This window comes from Phyllostomus hastatus, unplaced genomic scaffold (assembly GCF_019186645.2).
Source record: "Phyllostomus hastatus isolate PE091 unplaced genomic scaffold, TTU_PhHast_1.1 phas_contig_40, whole genome shotgun sequence".
In the NCBI taxonomy this organism is placed as follows: domain Eukaryota; kingdom Metazoa; phylum Chordata; class Mammalia; order Chiroptera; family Phyllostomidae; genus Phyllostomus; species Phyllostomus hastatus.
Genome location: NW_025333872.1, coordinates 43,756,251 through 43,769,414, shown reverse-complemented (window position 1 = coordinate 43,769,414; position 13,164 = coordinate 43,756,251). Strand labels below are relative to the sequence as shown.

The 13,164-nt window shown below is 36.0% G+C and overlaps 1 long non-coding RNA gene across 2 annotated transcripts in view; it reads right to left on the bottom strand.

The window, feature by feature from the left end:
• Window positions 1–13,164, bottom strand: part of LOC123821291 — a 49,487-nt gene that overhangs the window by 9,983 nt on the left and 26,340 nt on the right. Inside the window, exon 3 of one of the 2 annotated variants that reach the window (XR_006786099.1) lies at window positions 7,098–7,327. The exons of the other annotated variant lie outside the window; for it this stretch is intronic. This is a non-coding gene — a long non-coding RNA (uncharacterized LOC123821291). Of the gene's footprint in view, window positions 1–7,097; window positions 7,328–13,164 lie in introns of those variants that run through there. 2 annotated transcript variants of the gene reach the window in all.

Sequence of the window (13,164 nt, the reverse complement as noted above, 5' to 3'; positions counted from 1 at the left end):
AAATTTATCTCAGCAATGCAAGAGAGGTCATTTAAAAGATGAAATTACTACACTAATATGTCAGAGAATAAAAATACAAATAACATTTAAGCCCACTTTAAAAATAGCACATTCATGTAAAATTTCAGATGCTTTTCCTATAAATATGAAAAAAAATTAGGGTAATACATTATGGAGTGCCAAGATTTAATATTTTAAAAAACCAGTACTGTAAATAATAAAAATAGGCACTCAAAATTATTCAATGGACCTTCACTATGAGTAATTTTTACAATAGGATATTTTGAAAATCATACCTTAATCAAATGTTTAAACTTAGTATAACTAATAGTAGCACAACCTGAAATTATGCAGCTCATAAAGTAATGCAATATAATGTATACACAATGATTTTTAATCTGAACTTAATTTTGCCTTTAGATTTAAATTTTGGTCTACAAAATATATAGGAGATGAAGAAACAAACACAATGAGGAAATAATCAGGCCAAGATCAAACATGGGACATTCTGTAAAACCACTGGCTTAGATTCTTCAAAAGACAACATCATGTAAAATAAATAAAAAGATAGTTGGGGAGAAAAATTTAAAAAACTTAAGAGACATGGTAATAAAATGCAATATGTAAACTATCCAAGCTCAGGAAAAATATGTAGACCAAATGGAAGATTCATATATGATTTGGATAGTAGATGACATTAGGGAATCATTGTTAATTTTTTCTAAATATGATAATAGCATTTTGGTTATGTAGAAAAATGTCCTTACTCATAGGGAATGCCTTCTGAAATATATAGGAGTAGTATAATTCTGCAACACACATGTGCACAGCTTATGTGTGCAATTATGCATATGTATTTTCCAAAATGTTAACTATTAATGAACCTAGATGGAGAATTTACAGGTATTTGTTCTGCCAGTTTTGTTTTTTTCAATTTCACTTTGCAGTTAGAGATTTTTATAAACCAAATTTAGAAACAAGTATCTTGTATTTACACAGGTATATAGTTGAACTTTGACCAGCGCAGAGGTGAGGGATGCCAACCCTCGCCACAGTCAAAAGTCCGCTGGATGGAAATGAAATACTTGAAGGAAGGGAACAATCCCTTTGCTGTGTCTATGATACATGTATTATAAGAAAGGAGGAAGCTTCCTGCTCCATCCAGGAAAATAGTTTGTGCTTCACTTCACAGGCTCTGAGGGAGGACTGGTGGGGAAAGGTGCTGGTACAGTATGGAGTGATGTCAAACAACAGCCACAGGAGCCAGCCCTGGTATAGGTGGACAGTGCCTATGCAGGCAGACAGCGACTGGGCAGAGCTTTCTCTAATCCTTCACAGCATATACATGGGCGGCTTACTTGGCCCCCTACTTGTCAAGCCTGACTCCCCTTCCTTCTTGATAGCAGAGGTTTCCTTCTTCATTGAACCTCCATGTGCCTTTGGGGAGGATCATTTCCTCCCCAGACATACTGAGTAAATTATGATTGATCAAAGCCAATCACTTATAATTCCTTTTATCAATAACTGCTTTAAGCATGGGCATAGAAAGTAATTCTAACCAATGATTCAGTAACAGACGCCTTCTGAGAGACTGCTGGGAATGGTTTTCCTCATGGATAAAAATATATGCAATGGATTTAACATTCCTATCTTTCTGCCTTTGATGTCACTATGATACCTGAAACTGAAACAGCTAACTAGTAATCATAAAAGGAACAAACCATAAGGACAAGCCCACATGCTAAGAGAGCAGAATAGAAAGACAGAAAGTCTGCAGTTTCTTGGTGACACCACTGAACTGTCCAATTAAACAATCCTGGTGCTACCTTACATGCAGATTCATATTATATGAAATAATAAATGTTCCTTATTTCAGCCATCTGAGTCAAGGTTTATTGTTTGCTGATGAAAGCATCCTAACAGATCCTACTCTAAGTGGAGAGGATCACGAACATCTTGCAGCTCAGAAGTTTGTCTCAGAATTTGACATGGTCGGCAATCAAGCAAGTAGGAAAGGGGAAGTAGTTGGGACAAGAATTAAATCCACACACTCAATCAAAAAATGGCTTAGTGGACTGGTCAACTAAGACCACATATGGAGGTAGAGCTGACCTAAAAATCACAATGATCAGATCAGAGAGAGAAATCTCTGGACTGTGTTTGAAACCTGGCAAACTTGAGTCCATGACTAGCACCAGGATGTCAAGGTGAGATAATGAAATACAAGGAGTTTGGAAGATCACACAGATATGCCCCTGTCCAGGCCACACTCAGTAGCAAGGGAGAGCAGGCAGAGCCTCATCATCAGAGAGGTAAGTTCACAGGACAGTCTTGCAGCCCATCAGAGTGGACCCTGTTATGAGATAGCATCACCAGATGAAACTTCTGGGTTGGCACTAAGGTCTATGTACTCAGTCATAATGTAAATAAGAAAGAACATGAGTTATGATTTTGGGGGGGAAACCAGGTGGTTGAGCATTGTAAACCAGGGATAGGAGAGAGAACAGAAATTCATGAGTGTAATAGTGAAAGATAAGCTATGCCAAGTATCACACATTTTAAAGAAAGGACCATTAGGGTCAATATACAAGATGAGTGAGGAGATATCACTTACCTTGTTGTGCTTGGGAGATAAACTGTACTGTGTCATGCAGTGCTGGGGATAAGAGATGCAGGATCCAAAAAATGAGGCCAGGGGTAGTGGAGCTTAGTTTCATTGTGTCTGAACTCATGGGAAGTGGCAGCCTAGGGGCATATGGAGCCTAAACGAAAGACCCCAGTCCTGGACTTGTGAGTCCATCTCGTGACAGCAAAGGAAGCTACTTCTGCTGTTACAATAGGCAAAATTCTATTTCTTCAAGCCTTGCAGTCCCATCCAAGTACGCCCTGTGAGGTCCAGAGTCTCAGGCTGGTTGCTGGCGGCAACAGGTATCATGTCTCGTTGACAATAAAGGGGATATTGGAAACAGTGCAGTAGCCCAATAAAGGTCAGCGAGACATGAAGTGTGCAATATTTAGCCTCAAAGGCTGTGGGAAACATGGTGCTCATGGTCCATGGAGGTCGCCGCCTGTCCATATTTATGTAAATCCAGAGCTCAGCCAGAAGACGAGGAGCTGTGGTGGCAAGACCCGTGCACCGGGTGGTCAGGGGAGGTGCTGATGAAGATCTAACACAGACAAAGGCTGGAGGGAAATCCAGCTGGAGCTATGCCCTATGCACTTTTCATCCTGAATTCCTAGCAAATTGCCTGGCACACAGCGGGTGTTTAATAAATAAGTGTTGGATGAATGATTTAATTAATTGAGGATGTTTGGGAGCCCATTATGATCTAAGGGTAATACTTCACAGTGAGAAGTGTATGTTTACTGCTGTGTTCCACAAGCTGACCTTAAGTTTCTTGGCCACTGTATCTTCAACACTTAAAACTGGCCATATTTCTCATTTTATAAAATGAGATCATGCTAATGTGCTAGCAAGGGAATGTAAACAAATGTTGTTAGACAAATTCAATGTGACTAAAAAGAAACTCTAGCAGGTGGATGAAAGAGGGACCAATTAAGGTATATTTGCTTTTGTGCCAGCAGCTCCATGCTTTTTCAAGTGGAACTGTTAGGTGATAAGAGAATGGGGACTATTTCTGACTCAGTTTTTTCTAAGTATGTGAGAAACATCTTTTATCATCAATATTTTATGTTGTTCTCTTTTTATACTTCACTTTTGTGATGCTTCCTTTAAAGACATTTTGTTCCTTTTTACTTTGTGCTATTGTTTATGCTGAATTTGTTGTTATTTTTGCATTTACATTTCACAGAGAAATGATACTCAACAGCACAAAATCCAAGAACCACATTGGGATAAAAGAGGAGATTTATAAACACATAATAGTCGATTTGATAATTTTTATCATTAGTCAAGCTGAGAGAACAAATTGGAATTTGAGTTTCTGGTGGGTTTTCTGAAGGGATCCTCAAATAAATGTAGCCAAATATAAAAAATAATTCCAATTAAAAGATATTGGATATTATACACAATTACAGCTGTGGCCAAGTCAAAGCATTTTGAAGTTAAATGTCTTTGTGTGTAAAATCACAATGTTAAAAAAAACAACCAACAAGAATTTATTTCTGCTTCCTTTGCTCATATCAACTCACATGCACATTCCCTATTTTGGTAGAACGTTTTAACTCTGTTTAAATAAAAAGAAAGCTAAACTTTCCATCCTGGAGTAAAGTGTAGTATTTAAACTAGCCCAGTACTAAGATTATATAAACTCTTCAGAATATAGCATCTGATCACATTTATGTCAATTTAATTTTGCTCACCAAGAGCCCCAAACCACAAACTTCTGCCCAGTACATAACATCTGACCTGATGCTGACTCTTCTGTGAATTTTCCATGCTCAGTTTACCTTAGCCAAATATCTTATCTATGAGGAATTATGATAAAATATACAATAGAAGAAATGATGGGATTATCAGTGGGAACTGTATCTACCACTCATCAGTTCATTGATCTAACTATACCTGAGTCACACAGGGTTGTGGCAAAAAGAGGAGAGCAAAAACTAGAAGAATAAGGTGAGTAAAACAAGTATACCATTGAGTCCGGCAAAACCACTAGACTCTAATGAGTCACTAATGTGAATATGTCAGGTGCAGATCTAAAAATAATAATTTTAAAACTGTCTTTTTTCCTTGCTAGCACATTGACCATCTGATGTTACAAATGATAAAGTGGACTTCTCTAATTTCATGGGAAATGTGTTATTGCAGTGTTCAGTGTCATCAGAGGAGATTAAAAAAACCATTAGCAAATATATGTAGATGAAACTCAGAGTCAGGGATTATCATGAATTATCATTTCATGCTTGATTCATTTTAAATTCCCACAATCTCCTTAATCTTTAAGGCAATTTAATCCTTTGCCCCATGGATCTTTTCTATGTACCACATAATAATTTACCCCTGAAGCTCTGTGGCTGGTACCTGCAGATTATTAAAAGTTGGCACCATAGAAAAACAAATCAGATCTCAGGACTCATCCTATTTTGCTCTGTTAGGGCTCTCTCTGATGGGTCAGGTAAATAGAAACTGCTCCATCTCTCTAGAAACTGTATGTGGAGATCATGCCTATTAATTTAATTTCTTTGTTTTTGCCCAGTCCCCAATTTCAAAACACAGGGAATGGGAGGGAGGATTTGAAATTAGAACTGGCTATCAAGACACTCCCCAAATTGGGCTTGGGGGACGTTTTGGGAAAGGGCACAATAGGGCCCCTAATGTTTATTGCTCCCATTGCAAAGAATACAATTAAAGCCCCTTAATGTTTATTGCTCCAGCTCTGAAAGAATACCATTAAGTCACAAACATCACCTGATGGCATCCTCATCAAGCCACACTCCGTGAGCACAGATGGAACATTATGTAACACAAAGAGAGCAGGGCTGCTCACCCGGCTGCATTTGGAGAATGGTGTCAAGAACCTTTTTTAAACAAATCCAATAACATGATAATGTGGCAGCCCACCTCCACCCGTAAACTCTCTAAACTCTGTGGCAACCTGAACAGAACTGCATTAATATTCATGATCCGTGGTCTTAAAAAAAAAAAAAGAAAGGAAGGAAAGTACCACCACTGTATGTTCTGCTGTATTAGTGTGTCTAATGAGAATAAATTAAAACCCAGCTGAGACATGACCCTGAACCTTTTGCTTCCTCTTAACTGTCAATTTGACTTTCCTTAGCACTGTGATCAACTGCATTCTAAGTGGAAGTTGACACGGGCTCAACTTTCTGCGAATACAGGTAAAATGAAATGGGAACTGCCTAAAACTCAATGCTGATGTAACTTGGTTCTGCACCATTACCCATAATCTGTGCCTTCAGCTTCGTGTAGCTCCAATTTCATTTCTTTAATAGAAAGGCTTTTGATAAGAATCTTACCTTCTCTCCCCCTCCCATCACCAAGTCCCTCTTGTGGTGTCATTGCTAACTTCTTACACAATGCAACTTCATTTCTCTAAGAAATTCCCATCAGTGCTCTTTAATAGCAGGTTAATGGGCTGTTAAATCTCAAATTTTTCCAGAATGATTTTGTTACCAGAAGTAGTCTTCCTCATATTTCCAGTGTGGTCAATAAGAGGCTTGTTTTAAAGACAAGCCTCCCCTTAATGCTTCACACACTAAGGGGATTGTGCCCCAAATCAGACCAAACAAGAGATACTTTTTATTCCCTTATGATATCGACACCATTTTAGCAAAATGTCTGCCATGGGTCCTATTTGTTATGGCTACATAAATCAATAAAGGTTCTGAAAATACAGAATGCTTTGCCAGTTATGTGCTTACAAATATTAGATGAGACGGTTCACAGACAGCAGATCATTCATAAGCTGGTTTCAAACGTTTGTTGTCATACGCTCCATGACTTGTTTCATTATCTGCCACGGCTGCTTTATGTTGGCTATTTCTTTCTGGATCCCTCATAAACAAAATCCTTAATGATATATAGCCCAAGTGAGTTCATTTACCAAAACATAGAGTGCAAGATTATATATGAGCCAAAAACCCAGGTGTCTTGCTGCAGGATTTTCGTAAAGTCAAATAGCCAATGGGAGTTTTTCATCATGTCTAATTGGATTGGTGCTATAGACAGTAAGAAACCTAGACAATGCACGTATCAGATTTTTCCTAATGATTTTTAAGAATGGTAGGTAACTATTAAAACCATGGTAATTGGAATAGGTGGTAAAGAGTAAATGACACAATAAAGCACTTTCCAGGTGCATAGTTCTTGGATCTGATGCTTTTCATGGATAACGCTTTAGGCCAAAATAATGTATTACCCATTTTTATGGAATGTTTAAGATGAAGGTGGTTATGTGCCAGTTTATATAATTTTTATAGAACATAGTAATATTTTAAGTCAAATACTACAGATAGATGTACCATCATTTATTATAAATGAAATAGAACCAGTCCAAGAAGCTATTTTTTACCAAGAAACTTAAAATGTAGTAGAAGAAAAACTTACAAGTACACAAAAAGACTAAAGTACAAAATAAAAATATAAAAATGTTTGAGACACTTTTCTTTGATATGTTATTAATAAATGAGATTACTTAGGGTCTTGCTAATAGTCAGAAAATAGGCAGAAAATTGTTATAATGGTACAAACATAACAGTAGATAGTTTCTCATGCATGTGAAAGTTCAAATCAAATGACTTTCCTCCATGTGGGAATTCAACAATGCAGTGTCTTTCTGTCTGGTGGACCCACCATTCCTGAGGTCTCATTGTCATTTGCATCTGTCTTCAGTGGATATACCTGTGTAAGGAAGATAAGATAATTTTGCCTTTATCTGCCTAGGTTTTTGACTAGTCTAATAATTAAAGTATTATAAAATAAATTAATGGGAGAAAAACAAATTTAACTTCATATATATGAGAGCCCCATAAAAATATGAGACTTGAAGGCAGTCAGGCAATTAAGGTGTCTGTACTGCCCTGAGTGAAGGGAAAGGCTAGGGGCCAGGGCTTCAAAGGAGAGGTAGACAATTCACAGGAAAGTGAGCAGAGCAAATGTTTGACAAACAAACGTTTTCCCTGCCATGCAGATAGGTCTTGCACACGAAGAAGTTCTTCTGGTAATAGCTCTATTCCAGGGACAAGCAGGCCTCCTTTCTAAAATTTTTAGTCCATTAAGGAGAAGGTAAAAACCTTTCCTTAGCCTGTGACATCTTGATTTTCTTTAGCTCCTCATGCCAAAGTGGCATATTTTGGGGTAGCATATTCTTCCCCCTTCACCTGACACTTAAAAAACTTGGGACAGAAGTAGCACATATTGCTTTCACTCATATTCCATTTGTTAGAACACAATAGCAAGGGTGTACCCAAATGTAAAAGAAAGTAGGAATTAGATCCTTGCCTGAAAAGAGCAGAAAATGAATTTTGGTGAAGAGCTGGATGGTGCTTTTATTTTCAAATTAGAAAACTCTAGGATCAACCTTTATCATCCTCTGAATAGGAATTTCTGAAGTAGGAATCTAAGAGTTCTTTAAAAGTGGGAATACAAGAGAAACTCCATAAAGAGTAGATCTGGATTTGAAATTAGGCTGTTATAATAGTACAAATGAAGTAAATACATATTATATTAGATGTTCTTGGGAAGTGAATACTGGGGACCAAAAGGAAGTAAAGAGTGGGAATGTACACTGTTGGATTGCCCTGCTGTGAATGGCAGAAGAGTAAGAGTGAGTTGGTCTTAACTGTTTATAAGAAACTAATATGACTGAGAGGGGTTCAGACCAAAGAGGATTGGACATGAAATTAAGGTGAAAAAAAAATTGAATGCCTTCTAAGCCAAATGTCAAATGCCTTCTAAGCCAAAAGTTCAGTGGTAAATAGGAGAATATAAAAAAGAAAGTCTATGGAAGAGTAATTTCAAGGTAGGATATTGGAAAATATGTCATTTTAATTGATGTAGTTGTGAGATAGGGTATTGCCAGTTGGTAGCCGAGCCAAGATAATGATCACGGGAAGAGATGACACTGAGAACTTGGGAGTGCAGGGTGTTAAGAAGCATCAGGATAAACAAGGAAGGTTCTAATGGTGATGGAAAGACTGAAGAGTCAAAAAGGAATATGCCCCAGGAAATATTGTTGTGAGACATGAAAGTATGTCAATGTCAATGTCTTGCCACATTACTGAAAATAAAATTTATGAATAGAAGTTACAATCTTTGATAATGGATTTTAGGACCCATGTCTTAATACTCCATAAAAAGCATATCTGAATTTGAAATTGGATTGTTATAATAAAATGAATAAAATTAGAGACATATTACATTAGACATATGTCTGTTAATTTAAAATAACTTTGGAAATAATATTTTGTTAGATGTTAAATATCATATCTTAACTCATTTCTCTGAGAGCTAAAAAAATGGAATCTAATTAGTTTGATGGTATTACATTTAGATGTATTATGTTTAGAAGCAGGGATAACAAGGAAGGACAAAATGTAAAGCCATAAACAATTTTGTCTTTAAATCTATTTGCAAATCTACTTGTAAAACATAACCTTAGATATTATCCCTTGCTAAGTATAAAAATTTTTATTGAATGTAAATACTGCCAAATGATTATGGGCATAATATAAGCTTATTTTTATTTAGTAAAGTTAAAAAAGTTAATTAGTTCATTTTAGCTGTCTTGAACATTAGAGATGAGTGAGAAATATAATAAATTATTTAGATAGTTAATCTTTGTTTTCATAAACTTCAGGTATGTAATGATAGTCCTTAGTGATAGCATGTGGGAGACTCAGAGGGGCTGCCTGGATCAGCACACACTTTGATGGGAGTCGGACAGTGAGTGACAAGTGCAGGTCGGTCCGGGTCTATCGTGTTCTGTAAGTATTCATTGTTGGAGGAGTAGGTCTCAATCAGGAGCTACCTAGATATAAATAGGAGTAAAAATTAAAACTCAAACCCATACAACATGAGGAGAACAGAGAAAAATTTTAATAATTATTTTCTGGTATCTGCATGTAAGAGAATATTGTTACAGAGAAAGAAAAAAGAAAGAGATAGAGGGAGGGAAAGAACAAAGAAAGAATACATGAAAGTATTTCATTTAGAAGAGACACATTTTGTCTCATTTTAGAAAACATTCCATGTAAAATTATATGTGAAAGCCTAGTAACTTGATTTTCTAAAAAAGTTAAATTTTAGAGTACACAATAGTTATTTTATGTTTTTTGTAGTCTATAATAAATACTAACTATAAATATTTATATATCACCCATCACTAAATGTTGAATAAGCACTTTCTAAATATTTATTGAATGAATGAATGGTAGTTACAACAAATTTTATTTTATGAAGGATAAATAAAATAGTAAGAAGACTATGAAATGCATCTTATACCTTATTAATAGTTGTGTGCTTCCTATTCTTCAGAAAACATTTCACTACTCTTTCTATGGGGAAGCATGAATCAGATTTATTATATTTTAGTATTTTGACTATAAAAATTCCTGTAGAATAAAAAGGACGGGCATGGATTCCATGTAATATCATGTCAGTTACTTAATAATAAAAGAAAATACCATATTCAACTGATGTCTGAAAACACAGGCTCAAGAATATGAAAGCTGCCAATGGAATTCCACAGAGATGCATTGAAAAGTTGAATGCACTTTCTTTCTGTCCATGAAGTTAGGAAAGGACTGACTCGAAGACTCAGCACCTAACAAAACTGTGGAGCTGGTTGGAAAGAAGAAAGCAATGTCACAAGCAGACAGGCAGTCCCAGGGCAATGCTTTGGTGTAAGGAGGTCAATGGAAACTGCACTGGACAATGACACTTCAATAACATTTTCATGATGATTCTTAGGAGGCTTAGACAGGAATTCATTTTCTTTCTCATAAAAGAATATAATTTGATGCAATTTTTTATCCTTTTTTATTGTCTCTGCTGCTTTTTATACTTCCAAAACTAAGTTTATTTTTTCTCTCCCTTTTCTACATATGCAAATTGCCAGAAATGCCATTGCTGCCCCATTTCTTCAATGCTGCATGCAGGCCAGTCTTGCTCATCACTTATTCATTTCTGAGGTCCCCAGGAGGCAAAGTAAGCAGACTTTCATATACCAATTGTAAGGTTTTGCTGCATTCAAACATTTACTAATGTTACATTTGGAAATGTGTTTGTTAGCGGCTGGTAGTCCTTGGCGGTCTTATTACAAGTGTCATTAAAGCATCATAATATTTGGAGGAATAGTTCTGCTTCAAGATATTCAGGTTCATTAATGAACATTATCCATCTGACACATTTGGTAAACACCAGAGCTTCGGAGAACGGCTCATCAGGGAGAAACTCGGCCCTTTAGGCTCACTTGGAGAAGCTCATGAACTCACTACTGTTCACCCTCATTAAGCTTGAGATGCAGAGGAAAAAGAAAAAAACACTGAAAACTGCCAATATTTGTATTTCAGAATTTAGGGGGTTTAATGCCTTCTTTTGTTATCATTGCCATCAACATCTTTGTTGTTGTCGAAATTGGGGGACAGGAGAAAAAATGCTGCGTGCAAGTTCTCTTTGTTTTTCTTTGGAAAATGTCAGTGTTATCTTTTTATTATATTCAGAGAAAATAAAAAACAAGGTTGAAATGAAAAACTAAGAAACAACTCTCTATCTAGTCCCTCAGTTTTGAAAAGAATATGGAGCATGTTCCAGGGCACAGATATAATCATTGCCTAGTATCTTCAGGGGATTGGTTCCAGGACCCCCTAGTGTTCCCCAAATCTGAGAATGCTCAAGTCCTTTATATAAAATGATTCAGCATTTGCATATAACCTATGTGCATCCTCCCATATATTTTAAATCATCTCTACATAATTTGTAATACCTAATGCAATATAAATGCTTTATAAATAGTTGCTACACTGTATTGTTAATGAAATAATGACAAGATTAAAAAATATGCATATGTTCAGTACAGATGAACCACCATCGGCTTACACCATTTAATATGTAGAAAAGGGAGAAAGGATTAACTTAGTTACAGAAGTATAAAAAGAAGCAAATATATTTTTGATCCATGGTTGGTTGAGTCCATGGGTATGGAACCTACCTATCAGGTGGGCCAGCTGTATTGCTGAGAAAAAGACAAGAAAAATATAAATGCTATTTTTCTCTAAAAAGACATTTGTCCTAAAATAGTGGTCTGTGAAGCAGGAGCCATGGGCCATGTTCAGCCATGGCCCATATATGATGGCCCATAGAAATAAATGTCTTTGGACATACATATGTTTTACCAATGACCACATAAATTATAGATTAAAATATTTTGGTGCATAAAGGACACTTATACATATTTTACAGTCTTTACTTGGGAATCAAAGGATTCTAAATGAAGCCCAATCATTGAAAAATATTTTTAAAAGCCCTGGCTGGTGTGGCTCAGTGGATTGAGTGCCAGGTTACAAACCAAAGGGTTGCTGGTTTGATTCCCAGTCAGGGCACATGCCTGGGTTGCAGGCCAGGTCTCCAGTAGGGGTGTACAAGAGGCAATCACACATCGATATTTTGCTCCCTCTCTTTCTCTTTCCCCTCCTTTCTCTCTAAAAGTAAAAATAAAAATAAAGAAAAACATTTTTAACATTGTAACTACCCATAATTTATCATTGTAAAAATTTTCATGTTGACTTATAAGAACTTGACAAAGGCATTACAAATTTCTCTTTAAAATCATAAAAAGTTCTCTATTAAACATGTAAACTTGTACAAGGTTGCTCATTTTAAGGGTATATTGAGATTCAGCCTCTTGAATCACCTGAAATCTCTACATTCCTAGTATGTCCACGGAGGCCATGTAGACATTCGGTCCAGACTATAAAAATAAGAATCCATTTACATAACTCAAAATTATTTCATGAAACTACTATCACATTATTGAGTCTCATTATGATCAATAATCTTCATCTGTCAAATATTCATATTATTTACTGCTCTTATTTTTAAATTTGGCATTTTTAATAAAATCAGAATGATTTTTAAATGTGTAGATATAATAGTTTAGTGAATTAACAAAAATAATGCTCCTATGGTAATTTCATATTTTTCCAAAACTTGAAAAGGAGGTACAGTTGATTCTCATTTTTCATGGATTCCCTATTTGCCCATTCATGTACTTGCTAAAATTTATTTGTAACCCCCAAAAATTCTTTATAGGACTTTCACAGTCATTTGCACTCATGTGTAGAGCAACAAGAATTTTAATTTGCCCAGTGTCCATGTTTACAGCTGAAGTCGAAAAAGCCATCACTGTGTTTCAGCTCTCACAATGTAAATGAGCATCCTCGCCAAGGTCTGTTTAGTGTCAGGTTTTCACACTTTGTGGCTTACGTCGGTGATTTCACTGATTTCTCTGACTAGTGCTGCATTGATTAGTGCTCTAGTATTCCTTACTCCAAGAAGTTTGTGGTGGGCCTTATGAAGAAAATACATATGTTAAATAAGCTTCATTCAGGAATGAGTTATTGTTGTTGACACAAACTTTACTGGTAATGAATCAATAATGCATATTAAATAAGGTGACTTTAATCAGAAACACAGATAAAACAAGGTAATGTGTTGGTCAGTTGATGAAAATACTGTGA